At 41.9% G+C, this 2,795-nt stretch overlaps 1 long non-coding RNA gene across 1 annotated transcript; it reads right to left on the reverse strand.

Annotated features, from left to right (window-relative positions):
* Positions 1-1,300: 1,300 nt before the first annotated feature.
* LOC148218226 (uncharacterized) lies at positions 1,301-2,500 on the reverse strand. Its single transcript, XR_015800544.1, has 3 exons — positions 2,358-2,500; positions 2,066-2,185; positions 1,301-1,380 (listed from the first exon to the last, which is right to left on the reverse strand). It is a non-coding gene; the product is annotated as an uncharacterized LOC148218226 (long non-coding RNA).
* Between the last annotated feature and the right edge of the window lie 295 nt (positions 2,501-2,795).

Genomic DNA, 2,795 nt, shown 5'->3' on the forward strand with positions numbered 1-2,795 from the left:
CATCCAACAGGGTCATCTGAAGGAAAAGAAGAACAAATTATTGACATGCACAGAAGAAATACTGTGTGGCTTTCAGAGAGCCTGGCTAAACGTAGTGTTTCTTTTCTTGTGATGGACAGAGATAGATTCAGCCTCCCACATGCCATATTAGATTACTAAACAATACCATCTGGTTGGACACAAAGGGAGAAATTGAGGCAGAGGTGGAATTTCTTTCCCAAGATAAGACAGATTTAGCACAAGGGCTGAGGCTCCTTGCATCTTCCACATTCATGTAGGACAGCACTCCCTTCATTACTGGCATTTGTTACGGCTTTTCCACATTTCAAGCACAAATACCAACTACTACTGTGAAACCAAACGGATGGCTTACTTTTTGAACAGAGTAAGGCGGAGGTTAAAAAGGAATTCCACTTGTTATCTCACTGTCTGGTGCATCTTTACTCTCTCTAATGACACATTGGACCACGGCTATCACAGCCAAAAGCTGTGGCACTCAACTTGCACATCTGCCCTTTCTCCTGACATTTGCCCTCGACCAGCTCATACTGGATGCTCATTTTCTCCACGCACTCCACATTAGGGCTGTCTGAATGATACGGAACAGACCACAGTCAAAATTCCCATCTTTCACAGTGCAGTGTGACATGGAAACATGACAGAGGCCATGTGCTGAATCTCAGCACACGGAACAGATGCCAGCAGTGCCTACAGACACCAGACATTACCAGCCAAAGAAATCAAGACATTTTCATACACAGCTGTTTCTCATTATGCTTCAAAGTAGCAAGGTACTTAACAATCGCTACCAACTTCTTTGCTACCATACAGGCTACAAACATCCCAACTGGATATGCTCTGGAGCAAGAGAAGGCAGACACAGAGCGGGAAGGCATGCTGCAAGGACACAGAGAAAGGAAGTATCTCCAATACTTCCCCTCTTCTTCTCATACTTCCCCTCTTCTTCTCCAGGAGTTAAAAAGGAGTATTTTTGTATGACTGAGAAGGGATCCACGTCAAAATTAACATTTGATTTCCCCCAGATTCATTCTAACCGAGCCAGTTCCTGCTAGATCTCCCCATGCACAGGTGTTTGTACTGGCCAAAGGAAAGCCATGCCACAGGCAGCTTCTTTGGCTCTTACTGCCACCTCCAAGCAACTGAGAAGGTATGTGGCAACACACGGAACAAAGAATAGAGCAAACATGCACTCTCAAAGCAACCGTCTGCCTCATCGTTGCCCAGGAGAAAAGAAAATATTGCTTGAATTCCAGACTGTTCTTAGGATTTCCCGACCTACCTAGACTTTTGTTTCAATTCTCCAGAGTTCTGCACCATTCGTTTCCATCAGATTTGGCACGTGTTGGAGGCAACAGGGTGCTATCAAAGCAGGAAACAAGAGTCAGGTATCCTAAAATACAAACCAGTCAGTACTTCAAATATAAAATTATGAATCCGAATATCCATACTACTGGGCGTTCTTTTATTTACAGCCATCTTGGCAATGAAAATAAACCTGAGATTGTTGTTGTTCAAGGCCAACTGTTTACTGCCCGATAAGGAACTAACTGTCATCTACCTGGTTCCTACATCCACCGTAAAAAACCTCCCTGTAAAGATCGTAATGCATTGCACCCACACCAATGTGTCTTGTGTTCAGGATGGATATTCAAACGTAGCAACGTTAGATTTCTATCCAGACTCCTCTCTTCATTTATTCCGCAAATAAAATCCCACGCCATGGAGAAAAATATGCCTTGACAAAAACACCAAGTTCTAGCTCTCCACCCCTCTTTGCCCATTTCTGCTATGTTTCGAGATTTACTTCTGCATTCCTCCATTTTTAGAGCCTGATCGCCACCTATTAAGTGTAGCTGGGGCACTGAAAATCAAGAATGCATTTTTTCCATTCAAAAGAGCTGTACAGAAATAGATGTAGACCCTGCCTTACTGCTGCATTTAGCAATCACACATTGACAGGAAGCAAAGTGCATTTTGTAGCCAAGTCCTTCATTAACTCCAGCAACAATTGTTTTCCTTTATGCTATACCCTCTTTTGCCATACCCGATATATTGCAAAACCTTCAGTCTCTCTTCACTGAGTACCATCTGCTCCTTTATCAACTTTTCCATTTCCATATTCACAGTTGGGGGATTCTGTATTTCTTCACTTGCCATAAATTCTCTGCAGGATGGAAAGTAGATATGTAGAATGGAATCACATGATATATGTGATATCATACGTGGTATCACGTAGAAAGAAAAAATGATCAAGTATTACTTTAACAGAAACCAAAAGTGAACACTAGCCTCTTGGTGTTGCTCATTGTCCAAAAGAAGACTGCCAAATTTCTGACCTGAAACTCTGAACTCCACACTTCTTTTGCATGAGCTTCCAGTCCCTTGCCATTTCAGTTGATGCCATTTTTCTTTCTCAAGCTCTGATTTCATTCGATTCAAGAGTAGCTTGGCAGTTGCCCTCTCATTATCCAGCAGTGCTCCGTTTATATTCTGTGTATTAAAAAACAAAACCAGAAGTAGAAGCAGCATACAACATGCAAAAACAAACCAAAAATTGTCTCTTCTACAGAAAATGAGGGGAGAAAAAAACACAAATGATAACCAATACCCCGTCAAGTAGAAATTTCTTCTATATTTCAGTGATTGATAGGCAGAAAAAATGAATTTCATCTGGGGAAAGAAAGACATTCTAGGAATATTCAGACTGCTATCTTGCCCCAGGTAAAACATTTACCATGGCCTTAGCGTTAATGAGCTTGTGAACATCAGCTGCC

The sequence above is a fragment of the Sturnus vulgaris genome, unplaced genomic scaffold (assembly GCF_052056855.1).
Source record: "Sturnus vulgaris isolate bStuVul1 unplaced genomic scaffold, bStuVul1.hap1 Scaffold_194, whole genome shotgun sequence".
Lineage (NCBI taxonomy): Eukaryota > Metazoa > Chordata > Aves > Passeriformes > Sturnidae > Sturnus > Sturnus vulgaris.